Source organism: Taudactylus pleione, unplaced genomic scaffold (assembly GCF_031769625.1).
Source record: "Taudactylus pleione unplaced genomic scaffold, aTauple2 ptg000609l, whole genome shotgun sequence".
In the NCBI taxonomy this organism is placed as follows: Eukaryota; Metazoa; Chordata; class Amphibia; order Anura; family Myobatrachidae; genus Taudactylus; species Taudactylus pleione.
In genome coordinates, this window is record NW_028285011.1 from 5,170,143 (window position 1) to 5,195,854 (window position 25,712).

At 45.0% G+C, this 25,712-nt stretch overlaps 1 protein-coding gene across 5 annotated transcripts in view; it reads right to left on the bottom strand.

The window, feature by feature from the left end:
* INPP4A (inositol polyphosphate-4-phosphatase type I A) overlaps positions 1-25,450 on the bottom strand; it is a 165,034-nt gene extending 139,584 nt beyond the window's left edge. For 3 of the 5 annotated variants that reach the window (XM_088454107.1, XM_088454104.1, XM_088454105.1), the window contains exon 1: positions 25,277-25,449. The gene's annotated coding sequence lies outside the window, so the exon portion shown is untranslated. Of the gene's footprint in view, positions 1-25,276 lie in introns of all 5 variants that reach the window. The other 2 variants (XM_088454106.1, XM_088454103.1) reach the window with 1 other exon arrangement.
* Between the last annotated feature and the right edge of the window lie 262 nt (positions 25,451-25,712).

Genomic DNA, 25,712 nt, shown 5'->3' on the forward strand with positions numbered 1-25,712 from the left:
TTTACACAACATATTTTTTTCCTACTTTGGCTTCATGCTCAGAAAAAAGTAAAAGGAATGAAGTCTTGGGGCTTACATTTTTTAAATAGTCTCCAAAAGTTGTACTCCTCTACTTCCACCACGACAGTAACCTAAATACAGGTTGAGACTCCCATATCCAAAAATGCTTGGGACCAGGGGTATTTTGGATGGATATCGGAATATTCCTTATTTTGGAATAATTTTGTGTCTCAAATTTTGTGTACATACTTGAAATTCATTTATGTTTCATATACACCTTATACACAAAGCCTGTAGGTAATTTTATACAATATTTTTAATATTTTGTGCCTTAAACAAAGTTTGTGTACATTGTACCATCAAAAAGCAAAAGGTTTCACTACCTCAGTCATGCAAAAAAAAAAAATATCTGTATTTCGGAATATTTGGATATGGGAGACTCAACCTGTATGGCTGATTGTACGACGCGGAGTCAGTGACATTTTTACCTACCCCCACTCTGGGGGTCATAGTCTTAATACTATTGCATATTGTGAACTAAAACTTTCACAAATTTAGTTTGCTATATTTGCCAACCTACATGTAAAAGTTTATCACACTTGGAAATGGTCAGGTGAGGACGAACTTAAAAATTGGTCCACTTGACATGGAATAACCCATACCTAGTGAAAAAGTTGGCAGTGTATGGAGTCAATTTCTTGATCAGTTGGCTGACCTGATGAACAAGTTAGCAGTCCATGGCAGTCTTGGGTGGGAATTCAATTAGCCACGATAATTTATTGTGGGCTAAGTTTTCGCACCCTTCGCATGCGAATTTTGCTTATCACTTCTTTGCACGCTCCCGTTTTTCATTCAAATTCCAAAATTCAAATTTCAAATTCAAAAGGTCGCAATGTGGCATTAACGCAAAAATTCTTTCTGGTTTTACCCGTGATAACTATAGGTGAAAATGGGGAAATTTGCCTGTACCGCAAAAAAAGGAAAAGTGATATAGGAAACCAATATAGAAGTGTATACGTGGCCCTAATAAATATATTTGGGGTTCTTAAATTGTGTCAAATTGCTGTTTTATGCATATTTCTAAAACAGTCAAATAATGATAGAAAGTGTTTTTTTGCAAAATAAAATGTTCTTTTTAAATTAGGGGTGCATAAAAATGCCTATAATTATACATTTGTCTAATTTAAAAACACTTGTAAAAAACCTTCAAAATACGCCTCTAATGTTGGGTACACACGGAACGATCTGTACCACCAATGACTAGAAAGATATCTTTCAGTGAAGTCATCCTGCCACATCTCTGAACAGACAAAGTTGATGATATCATCCAGATTGGCATGCATGTACGGACGATCATAGATAACGTTATCGTTCATGCGGGAACGCGCATCATTGGTCGTTCACTGTATAAAAATGAACGAAATAGTTATCATTCATAGATATCGTACCGAGTGTACGCACCTTTACACCCACCTGCAACTAAAATACCAACCAATAAGCATCTAGCTGTCATTTTACAGGCTTTGAAAAATTAGTTAGGCGCTGATTGGTTGGTACTTTATCTCCAAGCTTTGATAAATTATTATCTTTTATTTATATGGTGCCACAAGTGTTTCGCCGGACTTTACAAAGTACACAAACAAATAAGTGAACAAGAAATTAGTGGCATACTGTACAATACAATGCAGAACAAGGACGTGGTTTAAACTCATTGCTGCATTAGTGATCAGAACACTCAAAATAAGTAGCATGAAATCAGTGCGTAAAGTGATACTAGAGAAATGGTGGAACTAATCCCTCCCCCTCAGCTTTTTTTGCAAAAAAAGGGACAGCGCACGCCGTTGGCGCGCGTTGAAAAAAAGGGATGTGGTCTTAAAAGAAAGGGGCGTAGTCACACAATAGTATTCCCAATTCAAATTACGCACAATCTTGATTCATCCAATTAACATTACACCACATAGTAGTGTCCCTTATTCATGTATGACATACAGCAGTGCCCCTTTTACACAATGCCCACAGTTGTGCCCCTTATACACAATGCCCACAGTAGTAGTGCCCCTTACACAACGCCCACAGCAGTAGTGCCCATTATGCAGTGCCCACAGTGGTAATGCCCCTTATGCAGTGCCGACAGTAGTGGCAGTGCCCACAGTAGTGTTAGTGCCCCTTATGCAGTGCCGACAGTAGTGCCCCTTATGCAGTAACCCCAGTAGTGGTAGTACACCTTATGCAGTTCCCCCAGTAGTGGTAGTGACCCTTATGCAGTGCCCACAGTTCTAATGCTCCTTATGCAGTGCCCCCAGTAGTGGTAGTGCCCCTTATGCAGTGCCCACAGTGGTAATGCCCCTTATGCAGTGTCCCCAGTAGTGATAGTGCCCCTTATACAGTACCAACAGTAGTGGTGCCCCCTGTAGTGATGCCCCCTGTAGAAGTAATGCTCCAGTAGTAATGCCAATAGCAATGCCCTCTGTAGTAATGTCCCCAATAGTAATGCCCCTGAGTAAATGACCCCAGTACTAGTGCCCCCGGGTAAATGCCCCCAGAAGTTATGCCCCCAATATGAAGCAGCTTACACAAAAAAAACAATACTTACCTTGAGCCCCGCTCCTACGTCCACTGCCATCATGATGTCTCTCCCATAGTGCCCGTGGGGGGAGCTCTAGAGTGAGCTCCAGCCTCTGACTGGTGCTGCGGGGAGGGAACCGGGCGACCGCTGGTAACAAAATCTCAGCAGGAGCCCGGCAAATGGAGTCTCGCCGTGCCATGGTTAGGTGGGTCGGAGGTGGAACTGGTTCAGTCTCCAAATAGAAGTTCCGTCCCGTCCCGCCCACTTTAAATCCTGGCATAAATAACTAAATAATAAGTGTTAGATGCCCATGTGGGGTAGATGAAAGTAAAGGAGAACCACAGGAGGGAAGAGGGCCCTGTTCGCAAGAGCTTACATTCTCTCCCAATATATCTCATTGACCAGTTATTTTATGTCACCTTATTTGCAGATTGCGACGCTTCTTCATCCATATTGGCAGCTTTTGAATCTCTTAATGCAGGAAATTCCACTTTCCTGCATTAAGATCTCTCCACTCTGGGGAGATTTATTAAATCTTGGAGGGAGAGGGAGAGAGAGAGACAACCAAACAGCATCTAACGGTCATTTTTCTAGCACAGCCTGCAAAGTGACAGTTAGATGTGATTTGGTAGTTTATTTCGCTCCACTTTATCGCTCTCCAAGATTCGATAAATCTCCTCCACTGTCCTTTCTGGGACCGTTCTACTCTCGCAGCTCAATCCCCACCACCTGGCTCTCATCACAAGGGGCGGGATGCATGATGAATCGCAATTTGTATGCAATGCATCCCGCCACTCATCGAATGCATGCCGGCGTTAATTACGAAGGAAAACGCAAAGGACAGCTTTTTTGGGAAGAGCCATCCTTTGTGAGTGAGGGACATACAGGTTTATGACTCAGAATACATCTGGCGATGTTCTGCGCATACAGAGAAGGGCACACACACCGCGTGTGGGGGGGGGGGGTGGATCCAATTAGCTATTTTTTAAGAGGGATGTTGCACATAAAGTTCCGTAGGCTTCTATTGGGCAATGACATCTAAAGATAGCATTGCCCACCACATCCAAGCCCCGGAATAGATCATATTCCTAGGGCTTTATGCATATGAGAAATGCGGCCAGGTCTACTGTATATCCCGACAATGAAAGCCCGACGGGGGACTTAAGATAGGCATCGAAATACTGACGCCTATCTTAATCCCGACGCCGGAATGCAGAAGGACGCCGGACCGATCGAGTTAAGTCCGGGCAATTTAGCACAGCCACTGGGGGTTAGATTTAGGGACTCCTGGGGTGACTTGGGGTTAGGCACCTCCCCGGGGAGGGTTAGGGATAGGCGCCACTAGGGGGGGGGGGTTAGGCACCCCCAGAAGGGTTAGGTTTAGGGTGTGGGAAGGGAGGGTTAGATTTAGGCACCCCCACGAGGGATTTAGGATTATTCACCAACCCAGGAGTCTTAGGGTTAGGCACCACTAAAGGAGGGTTATGGTTGGGTTAGCGGGGAGGGCTAGGGTACTTACCAGCCTAAAATATGTAAGGGAAAAGGGGAAAAGGGGATATCCTTAGCACTGGTTGGACTACTATTGGAATTGAATGTGGTAGGTATGTTCCAAAATAAATATAATATATGGATCCGATCCAATGGAATCTCTGTATGGAGGTGCGCCCTTGAGAGTAAATTGTATATGAAGAAGCAAAAAAGGAGAAAAGGGTACTCTCTTTTGTGGTGCACTCAACCTACTATAATTGTATTTATAAAATATAACTTTTATTCATATGTAAATAAAATAATGATATCCAGAAAAATAGATATCAGAACACATACAACAGAAGGAATGAATAAAACATAACAAAGTCCGGGCCACAATAGGTCCAGAGATAGTTGTCCTTATCTCTTCTTTTTTTCAGGCACCTATGTGTCCATAATCTTATACCCAAAATTATGGGTCAGACACACTAATAAAGACACTATGGTCAAGTAAATGGCAAAAATATAGAATGAAGGGATAAAACAATTACATAAATATGTACCCTTCAGTATAAACATCGGCGGCTACTGAATATATGCCCTGAGATTCAGGGTAATACCCACTATGTAGTTTATGGATGAAATCAGTATATAGGGCACCATCACAGGGAGGTGTAATAACATAGTACTACTACGAGCAGCCATTCTTCTGTGACAGGTATCTTCCCCTGGACATTCGGTGCATCAGCGCACCCTGCTTGTGTCCCTGCACTGTATTTACATCAGGGCACTGAGGGGATAGCCTATTGCACGGCAGTGCCGATCTTCTGCACTCATTCTGGTGACTAGGGAAGCCACAGAGCCGCTCACCTGTGGTTCAATGTGTTTTATACACACACTGCAGGAAGCAGAACTCTGAGGCTTACATCCAGAGGATGAAGCTTAGCTCCAGAGGACGTGATCCAGTGATGCTGTCATGGAGACCTGTTGTTAGGAAGAGGAAAGCTTAGCTCTGTCCCTGCTATACCATCTCCATTGGGAGAAACCATACAACAGAGAGCCCAGTGTGCCTGGATGGGGTGACTTGTAGACGGTTCCTACTCCTTTAAAAGAGGGGAAACCGGTCAATACAGCCGGAATCAGCAACAACCTTGAACATATCATGGACATCCGCTAAGCATCCTTGCATCTAGTGATGCAATTTAATATCGTCAGTTGCAGACGCGACAGCTGCATCTTTTGCGCAGTCGTGTCTGTGTCTTTATGCTAATGCTGCCTCCGATTTGCAAAGCACTGAGACACCCATTTGTGTCTGTGATGTACAATCGCTTGCACCAGCCCTATGGCAGGTACAGTTTCTCCATTTGACTACGGGCTCCTGTGTGAGGGGGCTGTGAGTCTTTAAACGCAGTTGCTTTCAGCAACAACCTGCATCGGCTTCACCACCCCATTACACAGGGGTGGATTGGGCCACCGGGAAAGTTCCCGCTGGGCTGGTCCCATCCTCTCCTCTAACAGGCCGGCTTACACTACCTGCGTCCAGCACACACTGCCTGCCGTTCCACTGTGGAACGCAAAACGGAAGTGGTCACCCTTCCTCACCACCTCATAGGACCATTGGGTGGAGCAGGATGCCTGCAATGTGAGCTGAGTGCAAGGGGATTATAGAATTTGGTAATGGGCTGAAGGTCCAGCAGAGTGCTGTTGTGACTGCATAGGAAAACCAAAAAGCTCTATTAAAAAAACAGGGGCACGTGAATGGCTTACAAAATGTACTTTTTTTTTATTCAAATCATGTTATGAAAAGGGTACAAATGTACTCTACAGCACAGGGATGGGGAACCTCAGGCCCGGGGGCCGTATAAGGCCTGCGGAATCATTTGGTCTGGCCCTCTGAGTTTTTTTCTGCTACCCTCATCTGGCTATCAGGGTGCATAGAATGGCACCCTGCAGCCAGAATCTATGCAGTAGTGCCTCATGGAGCATCCATAGGAATAGTAACCATGCCCGCGAGGGTACAAGTTTCTACTGTTGGTGGCAGATACTACATTTGAAACAAGATAACAGCATAGTAAGGGCATGGAACTTCCCCCCTCACTCGACGTCACGTCCGGGCCTGCTAGGTGAAGGGAAACTAAGATCAACCCTCCACGCACACAATGTTGAGAGGTGACAGTGGCAGTGCCCAGAGCCGGGGCCAGTGTGTTTGATAGTTTTCCTATGAGGACCAATGTTTGTTTGTTGTTTCTGTGTGTTTTTTCATTTTCCTGCAGTGGCCAATGTGTTTTATTTTTTTCTTGTGCAATGTTTTTCATCTGCTCATGCGTCTGAGTTGCGTTGTGGTGTTTATACAGAGTCACAGTACAGAAGCACGCACAAAGAAGTGTATAAAAAAATGTGTTTTGGGCGTTCCTGGTTGGTAACAGGAGGTTGGCTAATCGGATGCAGATGTAGCGTAGTATGGGTGTGTTATTGTAAGGTGCAGGAGTATGGCCTCCAATGTGAGCAATTCAGCATCTCTGTACACAGACGGATGATCTGCACCTAGCAAAGGAATGGTGCAAGTTTCAACGGTGCGACGCACAAAGCATGATTGCAGCGTCTGCAGACACTGACAGAGGGCGTCTCAATCCTTGCTAGAGATGTGCAGGTTTGGTTTCCATGGAACAGACAGCAACCGTATTTAGGGGTAGCGAGTCGAACCGTATCCTGGTTCAGATCTTCCCCCGGTTCGGAATTCGGATTTTAAAACCGAACTAAGGTTTTCAATTGCATTTAAACAGATCAAAATGACATCATTTTCATTTTTTTTTAAATAAAAAAAATAAAAAATATAAATCCAAAACATGAAGATGGATCAAAACATAAGCGTCGATGCACATCTATAGTCCTTGCACATTCAGATCCATGGGTATACACCAGGGAAGGGCTTTGTAGTGGCATTAGCATAAAGTCATAGATACAACTGCAGTAAGAGTCGCGAGGACGGCCATGATTGCCTCAGACTCAGAATCAGGCCCTATGAGGAGGGAGCCCACCACCTTAACAAACCCCACCACCTCAACAGAAATTTCCCAGGCTGTTTTTTCCATCCCAATCCGCCCCTACCGTTACATCACAGGAACCCCCACTACAATTCACAGACTGTGCATCCAATTCTGTGCTGCGCCTCTGTGCGCAGACAATCGTGGTGCAAATTGGATGTATGCGCAGTACAATAAAACAGTTATATCAGCACTGCCCCCACCTCTGTAACAGGCCCAGTCACTACATACAAGCGGAATCAAACATCAGAATGGAATTACTACCTCCCTTTTCATTTGACTTCCATCAATATACTGCTGAATAGCTATATATGGAAAATATATACAGTCCTGTACACTTTTTATTTTTTTTCACTCATTCACCTTTAAAATATAATTTTTTCAGATTTATATTTATTTTGACTTGTATTCTAATTTAATTAGTTTTATACAACAAACTAATGATCCTGGCGCTTATCAAGGAGATACTAAATAAATTAAATACACAGATGTTTTCAATTAATTAAAATAGAGCAGCAAGTCTTGTACTATGGGGTTTGTGAATACCCATAAAAGAGGAAAAATGATTTGATCAGACTGCGCTAATACGCCTTTTTAGTGTTTAGATCGCAGAATCCACATGCATCCATAAAACAGTCATGGCTCCAAACATTATATAAATATACACATTTTTATTATAAAAATATATGTTTCAATTTGTAAAAAAATCAACTTTCAATTGACAGATACACTATCACTTAGATTGCAACAATAAGACTCTACTGAGCATAAATAACTAAATTAGAAACACCACTTGAATAAATAGTGCATAAGAGTATCATGAGCAAACTGAATTGGAATAGTTGATAGGCACCTAATAGTGCAAAAGAAGTCCAGTTAAATTACTAAATTAATGTCCAGAAAAAAAGAAGAAAAAATGTGTCATGTGCAATTGGTCTGATCAGGTGGGTATGCCGCTGTGGGTCAATGGTACCTGTCCATAGCCAAATAAGCTGTGCAGCGCTGCGGTGTTTAGAGGAGGACGGCTTTCCCAGAGACTGATGGCGGGTGCCAAAACAGGGCTGACGTTGCCTCAGCAATCGCTAGGTCTCCCTTGTTGGCTGTGCAGCCCGCTAGACTTGCCGGGTCAGAGCCAATATGAAGTGACCTCCTTAAATTGCCTGGGATACCGCTGAGCAGAGCAGGAAACAGCTTGTAAAGTATGGAGATGGTACATCCAAAAGTAGATCATCCACATGCAAATGCAACATGCAATAAGGGGGAGTCCTCTGACACGTTTTGCCCCCAACAACGGGGGCTTTTTGAAAAAGGCAACGTCAGCCCTGTTTTGGCACCCGCCATCAGTCTCTGGGAAAGCCGTCCTCTAAACACCGCAGCGCTGCACAGCTTATTTGGCTATGGACAGGTACCATTGACCCACAGCGGCATACCCACCTGATCAGACCAATTGCACATGACACATTTTTTCTTCTTTTTTTCTGGACATTAATTTAGTAATTTAACTGGACTTCTTTTGCACTATTAGGTGCCTATCAACTATTCCAATTCAGTTTGCTCATGATACTCTTATGCACTATTTATTCAAGTGGTGTTTCTAATTTAGTTATTTATGCTCAGTAGAGTCTTATTGTTGCAATCTAAGTGATAGCGTATCTGTCAATTGAAAGTTGATATTTTACATAAAACAGTCATGGCTCCAAACATTATATAAATATACACATTTTTATTATAAAAATATGAAACATATTTTTATAATAAAAATGTGTATATTTATATAATGTTTGGAGCCATGACTGTTTTATGGATGCATGTGGATTCTGCGATCTAAACGCTAAAAAGGCGAATTAGCGTAGTCTGTGATCAAATCATTAATTAGTTTAATGCAGTCAAATTGGAACAATGCTACATTCCATCCTATGCGTTTTTCATATGTTACGTGTGTAAGTCTATCTACAATTTTACAGTTGGATGATTATATCAGCTGTAAATTATGTGTGTATTATTACGCCAACATAATATAGGTTTATATATTTATTGTTCAGACACTGGAGGCACCTGCCTCTGCTGCATGCAATAGAGGAAATACCTCCATGTTGAGCATGGAACCATGGGACAGTACCTCAAATTAACTGTACTGCCAGGATGGTTGGTAGATATGCTTTTAACATTTCACTTGAGAGAAGTTTTTTTTATTAGAGAAGCTGGTAAAGTCAGCGATCTTCATGGATTATTAAATAGATTTTCATGTCATTGTATGGATTGAGGCCTAGGGATATATTTACTAAGAATCGTGTCTGTGTTATGATGCTACAGTGTGATGCAAGAAAAATTCAGAGTTACTAAGTGAGTTCTTCGGCCTAGAACACCAACCCGTTGTTCCCTTAGTGACTTAATATGCACACCGGTACTTAGGCTGCTGCCTTGTCTTACTCCCGACACAGTGTGGGCTTATCTGATTAACACAGCAGGTCGCAGATGGCACACAGTTGGGACATACCTGAGCTGGCAATCTCAATCTGGGTGAAGGCTGAATCTGAATAACCAGCAATGTACTTAGCAAGAACAGATACACCAGCAGGTGAACAATAGGCAGGGCAGTTTCCTGTTGCCAGCGGGGATGGTATTTCTGTAGATATGATCACACATCAGAGTGCGAGTGGACCACAGGTAGTGATGGAGATATGCTGTGGTAGGAGCTGCACTAGTTGGTAAGGGTCGCAGATATGAATGAGAACCGCTGACTTGTACACAACTGGGCAGCAGGAAGCAACAGCGTCTGGCTACATATGGTGCAGCTGAACTGTAGACTGAGGTACAGATGATCGAAAATACAGCAAAGCCGCAGTGAGATACGTGCAGGCTGCAAGTTTCTATATTGTTGAGCAAAGAAAGTGTTAAAAAAAACTTTACCCCACCGCTTCCCTCAGCATAACTAGCACTGGGGACAAAAACCTGATGGTCCCCCTCTTCCAAAATCTTTACTAAAACATGGGAACCATGGACCTCCCATTTTCATGTCCCCCCAACATTTGCCTGACATCCTTTAGCGTTCTTCCCTCTCTACTTTTGCACGTAGACAGGCAGTCCCTATTCTTGGCTCCTACCTACCATCTATGTAGTTGTATCCAGCGAAGTCCTGTGTCCAGCTTCCTTTCTATATTCCTATTTACACACTATAAAATTGGATAAGACTACATTACAAATTATGCGTGAACTGTTTATGGTTATTGTATTTTTATTATATTTTACTGTCATTTATCTTTACGGACCCCTACAAAAGGTCATATGCGAATTGTCTTTCAATTATTCAATAAAAATTTTAAAAAATATATATATATTTTTCATGAACCAGCACCAGGCTCGCTGGTTGTAAAAATACGGGAAAAGAATGGTGTGGGGTCCCCTGTATTTTTACAACCAGCACCGGTCTCCTCTAGCTGGGGTGCAATGCCGCAGCCGGGGGACCCGGTGAAGCATACCCAAAGCATTCTCACCCCAAACTAGTCAGCGCAGGCTGGGGATTACAGGGTAGGTGGGGACACCCCCAATAAAGGGGTCACTCCTCTCCTGGGTACCCCAGTCTTGGGCTGAAGCCCTGGGGTGATTCTACGCACCCCTGGCCCTTGGGTGCGGAGTTGATAGGGTTAATAATGGTGTATAAACTAATATTGCCTTTTACAGGGGGACTATAGCTCCCAGCGAGCCTCCCCACATGCCAGTACTTGTAAAACTACAAGTACCAGCATGCAGGGCATTAAGGGCTCAATGGTGTCTATAGTCCTCCTGTAACAGACATAATAAAACAAACACTGTACACACACCGTTGAAAGTAACTTTTATCACGTACACTCACTATACTCACCTTGTCCCCAGTGTTCGCGGCCTCTTGTCCAGTAGAATCCTGTCGTTTGGAAAAAAAATAAATACTCACCTAACCCTTGGCGCAGGTTTGTCCTCTTCTCCTGTAGCATCCCGGGCAATAAAAATAACAACTTACTATAGTAAGCAGCTGCTGATTGATAACCAAGCAGCTCACAGCCAATCAACAGCCAGGCTTCTGATTGGCTAACAGACAGGCCAATACTGTACATAATCAGAGCCAGCTCCAGGGGCCTGGGGCAGGTAAAACAAGAGGATCCTATGGTCAAAAATTTGTATCTATACTAATATAATAAGAATGTTGTGTCTTTCTGTCTCTTCCAAGTTGGGGCAAAAACTACTAAACTGATTTTCATGAAAACTGAATCATTTTGCATTGGAAACTCCTAGAAATAACCTGTACTTTGTGTAATCATGATCCGTCAAGTTAAACCATAATAACAACCAATTTTTATTGACATCAATGCAAGAGATAGGTGTGGTACCATGCGCGTGGAAAGTAAGGGGTGGGGGAGGTGCTTTGGGCCCGTGTTGAGTTGAATAGGATAGGCTATATAGCAGTCTGTGCACGGGGCACACAGTGACATTGGTGTGAGTGGTGGGTGAATAGGATAGGCTATATAGCAGTCTGTGCACGGGGCACACAGTGACATTGGTGTGAGTGGTGGGTGAATAGGATAGGCTATATAGCAGTCTGTGCACGGGGCACACAGTGACATTGGTGTGAGTGGTGGGTGAATAGGATAGGCTACATAGCAGTCTGTGCACAGGGCACACAGTGACATTGGTGTGAATGGTGGGTGAATAGGATAGGCTACATAGCAGTCTGTGCACAGGGCACACAGTGACATTGGTGTGAGTGGTGGGTGAATAGAATAGGCTATATAGCAGTCTGTGCACAGAGGGCCTAATTCAGACCCGCTCGCGAGCGCTGAGCACTCGCAAGCGGGTCGATGGTGCCCTAATGCGCATGCGCACGACGGAGGGAGCTCCGTCGTGCGCATGCACGAGACCCGCATAGCGACAGCCGAGCTGTCGCTATGGGTCTCGCACCAAAGGGGGTGTGCTGTCGATGGTGACTGACAGAACGCCCCCTTTGGTGGGCGTGCCGGGGGCGTTGCTGCCCAGACGGAGGCGTTCCCATGGGAACGCCTTCCGTCTGGAGCCGGCCCCACTGACATCACTAGTGATGTCAGTGGGAGTGCTTTTGGCTCTGATAGAGCCAAAAGCACTCCTGGGCTTGCGGCAGCGAGACCTTACCGCAGGGTCTCGTCGCAAGCCCGATGGTCGCGATGGTCTTGACCATCTCGCCCATCTTTTTGGCCGCTCGCATAAGCTGTGGGTTGTCACCCACAGCTATGCGAGCGGCAAGGAGGCCGCTCCATTTTTAAGTAGGAGCAGGGCTGGATTGAGTTCTGTGGGGGCCCCTGGGCAACAAAGTTGTTGGGGCCCCTATCAATAAAATTATACAAGTGATATATTGCTGATGTTTAAAAAAATATAATGTACTGTGTGTGTGTATATATATATATATATATATATATACACATATACACACACAGATATACACACTAATAGCAGGACCCAGCACTCTCTGTATCAAAACATGCCTCTGGTGCCCTTCCTGTCAATAAACACAAGTCCGGGACTAGGGGCAGCACTCTGCAAGACTCCACAAACAACAAATTATAGCACAGCAATACTTTGCTATAAGATATATATATATATATATATATATATATATATATATATAATGAACAAGAAAAATCGGCGGCACTTGGAGACTGTAGAAAAATATTTAATGTGTTGGGTACATACTCACGGCACTGGGTACATACTCACGGCACTGAGGCACACTGTTGCTAGTATAGCAGAGTGCCGGTCCCCAGAATCACTATAAATATAAATACCGTATATACTCGAGTATAAGCCGAGTTTTTCAGAACATTTTTTGTGCTGAAAAAGCACTCCCTCGGCTTATACTCGAGTCATGCCCGCATGGTACGCTGCTGAGTAGCGTGTCATGCCCGCATGGTACGCTGCTGAGTAGCGTACCATGCGGGCCGCGGTGCAGACTGTGTCACTGTGACACAGCTGCACCGCGTGTGTAGCACTGACCGGACGGAGTTCGGTCAGCACTACACACTGCTAAACACACAGCCGCCGGAGCCGGCAGCTATGTGTTTGGTGTAATCAGCAGCCGCTGAGAGTCTGTCAGACTCTCATCGGCTACTGCTGCTCCCACTGCGGGAGCCATCTTCCGGCTCCCGCAGTGGGTAATGGGAGAGACGTCGTCACTACCAGGGGGGGATGTTGCTACTGGGGGCACTACCAGGGGGGGTTAATACTGGGGGCACTCCCAGGGGGGGATATTGCTACTGGGGGCACTACCAGGAGGGGGATTAATATTGGGGGCACTACCAGGGGGGATGTTGCTACTGGGGGCACTACCAGGGGGGGGGATTAATACTGGGGGCACTACCAGGGGGGGATATTGCTACTGGGGGCACTACCAGGGGGGGTATTACTACTGGGGGCACTACCAGGGGGGGATTACTACTGGGGACAGTACCAGGGGGGGGATTACTACCAGTAGCTGCTGCATTTCCCACCCTAGGCTTATACTCGAGTCAATAAGTTTTCCCAGTTGTTTGTGGTAAAATTAGGTACCTCGGCTTATATTCGGGTCGACTTATACTCGAGTATATACGGTATATATATATATATATATATATATAAGGGATGTGCAGGCTCGGTTCTACTCGGTTCCGTTCGTTTTTTTTTACCGAATCTTATTGGGTATCAGCTGTCACGAGTTTTGGATAGCCAATAAGATTCGGTAAAAAGAACGAACGGAACCGAGTAGAACCGAGCACACACACACACACACACACACACACACACACAATTACCTACATATACACACACACACACAATTACCTACATACACACACACTCACACACAATTACCTACTTGCACACAGGCTCTCTCCTCTTCTGCTCCATGGCTGGGTGACATGCAGAAGCAGAGTAACATGATACCTAATGGTGCATACACACGATCAGATTTTTTCTTCAGATATGGACGATAACGATTTAAAAATCGTTCAGTCGTTCATATCTGAAGGAAAATCGTTCATATCTGACATGCCTGAACGATGGACGATCAACGATGCGCGTTCCCGTTTGTCAGATAACGATATCTGACATCTGATGGGTTTGCAGTCAGACTTGGACGATTCCATTCATTTTGCAGTCAAAAATCGTTCAATCGTTCAAATCGTTCAAAACTTTGGTCAAATCGTTCAAATCGTTCAAATCGTTTAATCGTTCATCTGACAAATCTGACAAGTCTGACAAATCTGACCGTGTGTACGCTCCATTAGAGTCTGCTCTGCCTCACGCTGTCGTCACACAGCCTGGTCCCTGGGTTGCTGCTTGGGCTCTGGTCTGATCAGCCACAGTCTTGCGAGATTTGGCATCATAATCTCACGAGACTGTGACTGTAATGAAGCTCCTCCGCGGCTGCTGAAAGGAAACAGCTGAGCTGCCGAGGAGTACTGCAGCGGAGTCAGCTAAATGCTGTAGTCCGGTTTGCAATAGAAGTAATGGCTGGAGGCAGGGGACAGTTTGTGGGGGCCCATTATGTGTGGGGGCCCCAGGACGACCGCCCCTGTCACCCTGCCTTTAATCTTGCCCTGGGTAGGAGGGCCATGATTCAGAGCGAGCGCTCTGGTCAGAGCGTCCGGCTCTGAATCAGGCCCAGAGCACACAGTGACATTGGTGTGAGTGGTGGGTGAATAGGAGAGGCTACATAGCAGTCTGTGCACAGGGCACACAGTGACATTGGTGTGAGTGGTGGGTGAATAGGAGAGGCTACATAGCAGTCTGTGCACAGGGCACACAGTGACATTGGTGTGAGTGGTGGGTGAATAAGATAGGCTACATAGCAGTCTGTGCACAGGGCACACAGTGACATTGGTGTAAGAGGTGGAAGAAGGCACTGCTGCCACCAGTCTGTATAGCGCTGCTGGTCATGTGGGTCACGCCCGCGACAGGGCCCCTTTGCAATGCAATACAACTAGAACACCTCAAATAAAAAATAAAAAATAAAAAATGTTGGCAGAAGCTGGCAACTGCTAGTATATACACATACATACCCGGATAATGGGCACTCCAATTGATACAAGAAAGTAATAATAATAAAAATTTTAAAAAAGCAGCGGCATTCTAGAAATTCTATAAACACTGGTTTATTAAAGCAAGGTAAATGACATTATGATGTTTTGTGACAACTTGAGCCTTTTTCAAAGTAACGCTGTATATATCTTGATAAAGAGCGTGTGTGTGCCTGTAATGGCAATGTGTGTGTAAAAAAAACATGATAAACTCTGAGTCATTTGTAAAGTCCTGTGAGTATCTCCTGATTGCTGTTTTTTAATTATACACATAATTATATAAAATATATTTCAAATAAACTAAGCAGGTGTTGATAATGGATCTTCATTTGCAGAAGCTGCTATCTGTAGCAGACCAAACATTTTATAAAAATTCAGATGAGCGCAATCATTGGGAAGGAGTAACAAAGACTGAGGGCCTGATTCAGCTATGAGCTCACAAGCGGGTCGATGGTGGCCCAGTGCGCATGCGCACAACGGAGCCGGCTCCGTCGTGCGCATGCGCGAGACCCGAATAGCGACGGGCAAACCGTTGCTCCGGGTCTCGTATCAAAGGGGGCGTGCTGTTGAGTAACAGCACGCCCCATTTGGTGGGCGGGCCAGGGGCGTGGCTGCCCAGACGGAGGCGTTCCCATGGGAACGCCTACCATCTGGGGCCGGCCCCACTGACATCACAAGTGATATCAGTGGGAGTGCTTTCGGCTCTGGTAGAGCCGAAAGCACTTTAGGGCTTGCGGCAACGAGACCCTACCACAAGGGTCTCGTCGCAAGCCCGATTGTCGCGATGGTCTTGACCATCGCGACCATCTTCCTGGCCGTTCGCTATAGCTGTGGGTGGTCACCCACAGCTATGCGAGCGGCCAGGAGGCCGCTCTGAAAAACAAGAAGGACAGCCCTGATTCAGAGCGAGCGCTCTGTCAGAGCGTCCGGTTCTGAATCAGGCCCTGAGCGCCCTGTGCTGGCCCCGCCCAATTTGTGCATGACATCATGCATAGGGGGAGGGAGCTGCGGCACCTGGAACTACTGCAGTGCCAGGTGCATCTTGATGATGTTTCGGGCAGCTGTCATTTTGGCAGGGTGCCTGCCTGTAGCGTCCAATGGACGCTACCAGCAGCACTGGCGCAGCAATACTGGCTACAGAGTGCCGTTCCAGGCACCATTCAGCCAGGAGCAGGGGCTGTGGGGTGGCGACTTTGCCGCCCCCAGAGCCCTGCACTCTGCGCGGCCGCACAACCCTAGTTTCGGCCCTGGCAGGTAGGTACACCAAAAAAGGTATTTGTAACATAGTTTGCATACTTAAATGAATAGCAGGCTTATTTTAGTACAGCGCGGCCACCTTTGAAATGTATTTTTCAAGAATATTTTATTTATTTTAATACTTTCTAGTCATGTTGTGTGCATAGGTGCTGAAACTGGCGGGAAGGATGAAGGGGGCAGGTCACACCCCCCCAGAAAAACATTTCAGAGGCACTAGTGAAGCAACGGCCGCAAATGGGCAGATGTGAAAAGATTGCACATTACCCCTCCTTCTCTGTGCAGTGCAGCCTACTGCTATAATGCACAGCCCCTGCCTCCTACTCCACTGTGCTCCCGCCTACTTCTCCCTGGTCGTCCCTCTCTCCTTCCGCGATGGTGGCCTCCTCCTCCCACGTAGTACAGCCTCTGCCTTCACACAGCAATAGGCGAGTTGGTAATTGGTGTAGGAACAAAATTAGAATAATATCTTGACCACCCAACATAAAACTTTCTGACGCCCTTAGTTGTGTTTAAATGTATCTTGCATTTGCTATGCCCCCCCCCCCCCCCACAACACACACATTAAAAGAGTCATAGGGCCCATACATTTGCAATTTATTGGGGCAATTCCCTGTCCTGCAGATGACTGGGTTGGGGGACTTTGAAAAGCAATTATGTTGGACAATCTCAATTTGCAGACTCAGATTCTTAACATACTGGATATTGCCGTTCCCCCGACGAATCGACGATCACCGGAGTCCGCTGATTGTTATCGGTAAGTCAGGGAATCAGATGTATAAGCCACATAACTTTCACAGAGTGATGGTCTGAGCAGCAAATCACTAAAAGAAAAATACTGCGATCTGAGGGTGGGACCCTTCTCCTTCACACCTACCCCTGTACTCCTCAGATGCTGGCTGCTGAAATTAAGGATCCAGAGGTGAAGGCAGACAGCCAGTGCAATGTGACTAAGGGCCTGATTCAGAATTACACGTAAGTGCAATGCTGAACGCAGATTCCTGATTACCCATTCTGTGCATGTGCAGAATGGGTCCTCCGTGATCATGCAGGCGGTCAGTTATGACAGTCTGCTGCTGTTTGTGGGCGGGGAGGGGACGGAAATGGCCTCAGTTTCCGAAAAACAAAGGCGTTTCACGATGGCCGGCTTCAATTATCCCATGGTCACTCAGGCGGCTGAGGGACACAAAGTAGATCCGATGCACTCGGATCAGTAATGCATGTAGAAAGCGTGACACCTCCTGCTGAATTACCATATTACAGCTATCACAGCTGCTAACACGTTAGTAGCTGCGATAGCTCCTGCGTCCGCAGCTGAATCACCCCCACAGCTGTATATTAAAAAAGTATGTGGTAAGGAGAACATCAAGGGGAAGAGGTTAAATACAGAGGTAAGTGTTATAAACCAATAGATTAGACAAAGTGGTCATCAGAATAGCATAGAATCTATTGCATTTTAAAATTGTACACATTAAAAATGTACTTAAATGCTTGTAACACGTCATTGTTTTAAAAGAACTAATTCCTATACAGTTTATGATTGACTTAATGTGCTGTATTAAAAAAAACAAATAAAAAGTTCAAAATATGTCCTGCATTTATGTTTGTTTAAACAAAGAAATCTAATATTGCATTAAAAACACAACTATCAATTTGTCCTCTCAATTACCGTATATACTCGAGTATAAGCCGAGTTTTTCAGCACAAATAATGTGCTGAAAAAGTACCCCCTCGGCTTATACTCGAGTCAAGTGTAGCGCTGACCGGACGGAGTTCGGTCAGCGCTACACACTGCCAAACACACAGCCGCCGGAGCCGGCAGCTGCGTGTTTGGTATAATCAGCAGCCGCTGGGAGTCTGTCAGACTCTCAGCGGCTGCTGCTGCTCCCACTGCGGGAGCCATCTTCCGGCTCCCGCAGTGGGTGATGGGAGACACGTCGTCATGACGACGTCTCTCCCATGCAAAGCGGCCGGAGGAGCGGACAGCGGCGGGACCAGGAGCGGGAGTTTCAGGTAAGTGATTTTTTTTTTTATTCTTGTCACGTCTCTCTCTACTGGGGGGGGGGGGGATTACTACAGGGGGCACTACCAGGGGGGGATTACCACTGGGTGAACTACCAGGGAAGGATTACTACAGGGAGCACTACCAGTGGGGGATTACTACAGGGGGCACTGAAAGGGGGGATTACCACTGGGGGCACTACCAGGAGGGATTACTACTGGGGGCACAACCAGGGGTAATTACTACTGGGGGCACTACCAGCTGCTGCCATTTCCCACACTAGGCTTATACTCGAGTCAATAAGTTTTCCCAGTTTTTTGGGGTAAAAGTAGGTACCTCGGCTTATATTCGGGTCGGCTTATACTCGAGTATACACGGTAGTAATAGTATGTGTATCTCTGTTACCAAACAAGTATTAGTGTTTAGAAAACAGGCCACAAACAAACCAAAAATAGAAAATATAAAGTATAGTTTCATAAATAACTATTAAAAAAAAAAACAAAAAAAAAAACTGTTGTTGCAAATAAAATAACTTGGAATGAAAAAGGACCTAGCATTACACAGGAGTGAAAAGGACAGTGGCACAGAGAAAGGGCAACATTTACGGATTACCCGGGCTCAGTCTTTTTGGAGGGGCCCAGTATTATTATTTTTTGGAGGGGCGCGGTTACGCCTCCATGATTTGGCCAGGGGTGCGTGGGAAGACCAAGTACTATTTACATTGGCCCGGGCCTGTTGGAGGAGCTCGGTAGGGGCCCAGGGCTTTTTCTCCACGAACCTTCAGTACCTGGTTCCCGTGGATTACTCAAAAGCTCTGTAAGGAGTCGGTACTCTACAGATACGGGGGTACTTTTTTTAGGATTTCCCTAGAGGATCAGGTCAGATGCCAAGTACTGCACTTGTAGAAAGAGAATGGCGTCTGTTTTTTTCTCGGAAAGCTTTGGCCTGCCACCTTAGCCTGCATCTTTTCTAAATATTTTATTACAGAACTGTATATTATACAGAAACATTAGAATTATAAACAGTATCATGATATCTAAATAGACAAATATTCAGAGCTAATTATTTCTTATACATAAATGTAAACATAATAATTGGGAGCAAGACTCCACAGTCAAAGTGTATAATCAAGTAAGCTCAAATTAACCCACAACTTCTAAAAAGAAACATCTATCTTATATCAGATTCACTGACAGTTACATACTAATACTGGGTACACACTGGCCGATATATTGGGCGATCAGTTGATCGGCCAATATATCGGGCCCTGTTGGCCAGTGTGTACAGACGATATGTCTGAACTACGTCGTTCACAGACATATCGCATTAGCTGTGCTGCACAGCCAATGAACAGATATGTCTGCAGACATAGCTGTCCAAACACAAGTGTCTACGGGCAATCAGCCGATCGCCCGTACACAGGGGTGCAGAGAATGGGGGGGAGCCGCGAGCGGGTACTACTTACCCTACTCCGGCACAGCTCCCCATCCACAGCAGCCCAGCACACACTGCTCATAGTGGTTGAATAGTATTTGAATAAAAATCCCATAAGGCCCATTCAGAGATGACTTTAAATGTAAGCATGGAGTTAGAACCGGAGTTTGAACTGGGATTGGACAACTTTCTAACCCAAAATCAAACAATTTCTCTAACACTGCAGCTCGGGAATGCTACTACCCCACCTTCAATGTAACTCCCCTGACACTGGGACCAGGGGCAGTGTCATGCTGCAGCCATATCACACTCAATAAACTGCTGGATAGGACTAAACCGCACACAAAGAGCGGGGGAGACGCTAGGCGCATGCGGCTTGTTGCAGTTTACTCAATAATATTTAATTTCTGATTAACTTTAACATACTTTTTTACTTATAATGCTGTCACCATTGTTTTAATACAGTATTTTATTTATTTATTCTCTCTGCCTGTATGTAATACTTCCGCTGTTTGCATAACGTGCCAGATGCAACCTATGCAGTGCGCCCCAGATGGCTGCCTCGGATGGTTCTTTTTTTGGGCAGGATGAACAAACACGTGGATCTATTGATTCAGTGGGTATCATATTACATACGTTTCAGTCACCCGTATAGGTCTTGCCCGAACTGCATCACTGTTTGCTGTATATGCTATTACCTGTTTTGTACCATGTACTTCTGCCCCACTGTATTCTATGCCAGTGTTATATACCTCCACTGAAGTGCATCCTCTATGTGCAGTATGTACTTCACGTGGATCTATTCATACAGGGTATATCATACTACCACACACGTCAGTCTTAAACGGACCAAAGCGAATGTAACGTAAGCCTTTGAGTAAACCGCCCCCAAAACAGCAACTGTCATAGTACATAGCTATCAATTTGTATTTCAGAAAAGGCAATTACCACTGTAATTACAGTGTTGCTGCCTACAATTTGTTCTCCAGAAAACACTTTGCTGCTAGGCACTTCTGCGTCCTATCCTGGCCATACACTGTGAGAACAAACTCACCATCTGACAGATCAAATATCTGGCATTGCTATATATACGGTCAGATAATTGGTCGGTCTGTCTGATGGTGAATATATCTACTGTGGGCAGCAATTCTCACATCTGTCAGGCATGCTGGAAGATTTCTCATACTCAATAGATCTGAAAATTGATGCTCGATCGTGGCCATACACTATGCGATTATCGGGCCAATCAGCTCGATAATTGCAGCCTTTACAAATAATATTAAGAGGGCTTTGAGTCAGTATAGATATCGGTCACTAAATTTTCTAACAATTTTACTGATCTCAAAATATTCCTTTGATCATAATTTGAAATGTACAAGAATTGAAAAACAAAATCAAAGCAAACTGTTATGCTCGCCCAGGTAGCCGCACTACTCCTGACAGACTATAAGGGATTTCATCTATAGCACCAGCTTTTCCTGGCCATGAGCAGCGTAGCCAGTGTTTAAACTTACTCACAAGATGTCAGATTACAACTGATGCAGGTCTGGGCATTTCCAAGGTGTCACAGTACAGTGATGCCACCTACCATTACCTTTATACTGTTATCCCATGAGGGAAATTTCATTCTCGCATATGTTTATGAAGTACCGTTGGGAACACTGGTAGGTTGCAGTCACCAAAATCAACATTTTTCTCTGGAAACTGAGAGGTGCACAGGAAAATGAACAATGTTGCGCCACCGTAAATATAGGGGATATGCACAGCCAAACATCTCTGATAATCAAACCAATGAGATATATTTAATTACATGATGCAGATTTCTGTGTTATACCCCTTTTACACCAGAGCAAAAACCTGGGTTTTTGCTGGGTCTACCCGGGTCGCAGCTCAGTGTAAAAGGGTTCCTGAAAAATAACCCAGGTCAAGTGACCCAGCAATCCAACCCAGGTAGCCACCAGTGTTGGACCCAGGATGGACCTGGGTAATGGTGCAGTGTAAACGGTTCCACCCGGGTTATCTGACCTGGGTCATGCCTAAAATGAGCTGATTGGGAGGTGAATGCCCCACAACCACCACTTTTTATGACCTCACAGGTTTAGCAGGGCAGTCCTGAGTTCAGTGTGAACAGGGCTGACCTGGGAGTAACCCAGATCGAAGCTGCAGTGTAAATGGGTCTGACCAGGGTTGGAACCATGTCCAAAAACCCAGGTCGGACCTGGGTTTTTGGTGGAAAAGAGGTAATATACTGCAATCAATAGTGACCAATCACATTTATGTAGTCCACTGTAGTTAGCCTAGTAAAAGCAAATATTGTATTGGTTCCTGTGAGTTACAGCACAAGCCCTGCTTGCACAAATAAATAAGCTCTGAAGAATATCAAAGAAATTATTACCTTAATTAAAGATAAATACCATTGATATGACAGGACAGCAAACAATTAAGTGCCATACCAACATACAGGCCAGTGGTATTTGCTGCTTTCACTGTGAGTCAAGAATAATTAGTCTGTCAGGTATTTATAAAGCTCAAACATGTTCGATACATCTGTGGAGGATGACACAAATATACATATAGGTAGAGCTGGTAGAGTGTTGAAGCAGGGCCGAAACTAGGATTTTTGTCACCAGGGGCAAGACAGTAATTTGGCGCCCCCCATGTAATTCCCCCTGCAGTAGTGCCCATATTGTAATGCCCCCATAGTAATGCCCATATGTTAATACCCCCATAGTAATGCCCCTGTAGTGCCCACCATACAGTAATGCCCCTGTAGTGCCCATGCTCCCATATTAATGCCCCCGTAGTGCCCATGCTTTCATAGTAATGCCCCTGTAGTGCCCATGCTCTCATAGTAATGCCCCTGTATTGCCCATGCCCCATAGTAATATCCCTGTAGTGCCCTTACAGTAATGCCCCTGTAGTGCTCATGCCCCCACAGTAATGCCCCTGTGGTAATGCCCCTGTAGTGCCCATGCCCCAATAGTAATGCCCCTGTAGTGCTCATGCCCCATTAGTAATGCCCCTTATTGCCTATGCCCCCATAGTAATGCCCCTGTGGTAATGCCCCTGCCCCCATAATAATGCCCCTGTAGTGCAGCTTATTAAAAAAAAAAATACTTACCTTGAACCCCGCTCCTGCATCCAGCGTCGCGTCCGGTCCGCGGGCTGCTCCTTGGGACTATGAGGGAGATGTCATGACGTCTCCCCCATAGTGCCCGTGGGGAGAGCCGGAAGCTGGAGTTCGGGAGAGAACTCCAGCCTCCGGCTCCGGCTACACCGCGTCGCTGCAGAGAAGGAGCCGAGCGCCCGCTGGTAATAAATATTACCAGCGGACGTCCGGCTTGGAGCCTCTCTGCAGCGCTGGGCTGGAGGTCACTGGCACCAGGTACAGCGGCTCACCCGGTGCACGTGCACCTCCAGCCCCCCCCTAGTTGCGGCCCTGGTTGAAGCCATCATTAGGCATACATAATCGTATAATATTGAACCATGTTGAAAGGTATACAGTACATAGTGGTATAATATCCATGTTAAAGCGATTTTCCAATCACAGGTGCTATGTTGTGAATAGTACACAGACTCCTGCCAAGAAGTGGTATCAGCAAATACTACAACACACCACAAACTCACAACCATTCGTATTGCACAGATGTGTGTGTGTGTGTGTATATATATATATATATATATACACACATACACACACATATATATATATATATATATATATATATATATATACATATATACACACACACACACAATATATCTGAAACAAACTTCCTGGAAGCCCTGCTGTCAACAATGTTTGTGTGAGCCATACAGGAGCCAGCCACATAACCTCTGCACAACAGAAAGCTATATCCTTATGGATTGCTGGCCAAGTTATATCTTTTTTTCATAAGTTAGTTAGCAGGTGAGCTTTAAACCAGATAACATGTTTTCAGTTTAAACTCTGTGATAGCAGCTACCAGGTTTCCATAAGTATGACGGATAATGTAGGACCTGCAGAGAAGTGGGGTCCCGTGATGTGGGCTGCAGGCTTAAATGCATTGATCAATGCATGAACCAAAACTCTTATTATTTATGTATTATAGTGAGTGATTTAACAATGGCGAGTGCTGAGTTTTGTGTTTTTATTTGTTTAAGCAATGTGGTCACAGGCCACTTTGCACCCCAGGCCTGGGAATGGCAGGTGCAGGTTTGCACCCTAAATCTAGGAGTGGCGAGTGCAGTGGTTTTATTACTTTATTTTCTAATGGATACTTAATTGCCACTTCAAAACAATGTCATCTCCAAGAATAAAGCAAGGCTGGCAGGAAACAGTTTACCTGTATGACAATAATTCAGTGCAGGTAGAAAGGCTGCCTGGGAAAGATCAAAGCATCTGGATAGGAGAATGTAGTAAGGAGGGAAACCTAGTCTATTTGTTGCCATATGGCACTAAGGAGTAAAGCAGTGTTTCTCAACTATGGACCTCAGGACCCCTAACAGGTCATATTTTCGTAGCAGGTGCACAGGTGTATTCCCAACTATCACATTTTAAAGATCCAAAGGGGACCTGGAAAACATGAACTGTCCTGAGGACAGAGTTTGAGAACCATTGGATCAAAGCAAAAACTAGCACTGGAGGACTTGGTGACAAGGCAGCTTTCCCTTAGGACTGTACAGTATATATTTCACACTAACCAAGGCAAGCTGCATACTCAGAGTTTATCTGGATATAGTGTCATTACTAACCACTACCCCTACTTCAGGAGGAATGATTCCACAGTATATACACTAAAATATTATAACACCTTTAGTAACTAGAAAAAGATTTCGAGTAGCATTAAAACAAAATACAGAAAGTGCTTTTACATATATCCAGCCCCCTACAGAAGTAGTGAAGACCAAAGTATTGTATTACTAAAATTGGCATAATTCTTTACATCTTCAGCTGTATACCCCATAATCAGCAGGTTAGCTATGGCTGTTTCAGGTAATTATTTTTAATATAGTTACTTGGCAGTTACATCTGTATTTTAAGCAGAGCATTTAAACATGCACTATGTCCAACCATATAACTCAATGTATATACAACATCCACAACAAATAGAAACGAAAGGTGCATGTCAGTAAAAGGAATGAGAATGTCAGCAGACTGGACTCTCTCTCCAGGCCAATGAGACAGCTGTAGAATATAATGGGGAAGATAAGCATCATCAAAGATACATATTATATAAAACAAGTACTGCAGCAGTGTAATGCAATATATCTATATAAATACGTGTGTGCGTGCACTGGGCAGATCTGCAAATTGCATTGCCAATAATGCAGACACAGGCCAGCTGATGAAAGCGCAGACCATTGGTTGGTAAGCATCTTCCTGCCATGAACACAGTAAACAACCTAGAGACCGGTGTTTCTTAATATCCTTCTTACTAGGCTATCAACGAAGGGCTGCCATAGCAAATACCTTAAATAGTCCCCTTTCCTTCCAATGCGTTACCCCCCTCTCCCAGGATGTGGCACAGCAAGGGTGCTGGAGGCAGCAGGGTAGACCAGGGTGCCTTGTTGCAGCAGGGAAGGAGCAGCCACTCCTTGCAGGTTGATGATGCGTCCTCTCAGCAGTAGCATTAGCCCCAGCACAGATTCCTGCTCCGCCCCCTGACATCACTAGCCCCGCCCCCGGCTCAGTGTCCCTGTCAGTGCAGCAGCGTCCTTGTGTGTACACACATTACTGACAGACCTGTGAGTTCAGAGCCCACACAGAGGTGTCACCCGGTAACACTTACCGCCCTCATGTTACATAAACATGACTTTTACCTGTCATTCTGTGAGTATGAACATGTTACAACTTAGGCCTTTTTTTGCACCTACAAGAGTGTCAGATAAAAAATAAAAGGAAATAC